The sequence below is a fragment of the Sinocyclocheilus anshuiensis genome, unplaced genomic scaffold (assembly GCF_001515605.1).
Source record: "Sinocyclocheilus anshuiensis isolate Anshui unplaced genomic scaffold, SAMN03320099.WGS_v1.1 scaffold2853, whole genome shotgun sequence".
Classification (NCBI taxonomy): domain Eukaryota; kingdom Metazoa; phylum Chordata; class Actinopteri; order Cypriniformes; family Cyprinidae; genus Sinocyclocheilus; species Sinocyclocheilus anshuiensis.
Window position 1 is genome coordinate 54,026 of NW_015536645.1, and position 482 is coordinate 54,507.

Here is a 482-nt window from a genome sequence, read left to right on the forward strand (position 1 = left end):
CACAGTCATCAGTGGACTTTCCTCCTCAATATAGGCTATATTTTTTCAAACTTTTCTCATTCTCACTAGTTCAAGTTTTTATATGAATGCATGAAGGGAACCGACTGTCTTCAGAAAACTTTCCATGGCATTTTCATTTGATCTGATAAAGTAGCGTTTGAGTGCAGTGCTGCTTTGTTTACAGTCGTTACCGGGGAAACCGCTGTATTTCTGATGTTCCAAAAGCGCCTCCTGCTGGCAGAGAATCAATGTGCATTTTCAATAATCACGTCTGCAGTTTTTGTTCAGACCAATGCGAAAATCCACCCATATAACCCCCTTTTTAAATTAATATCATAATTTATACTTCCGACTCACCCCTGGTTTAAATGCTCAATTGTGAGGTTTATCATTTTATAATTTATTTTGTTTTTGTGAAAACCTGTATCTCAACTGTAAATCAATTGCTATTTCGTGGTCTACAACATGAAAGAAAGCCATTA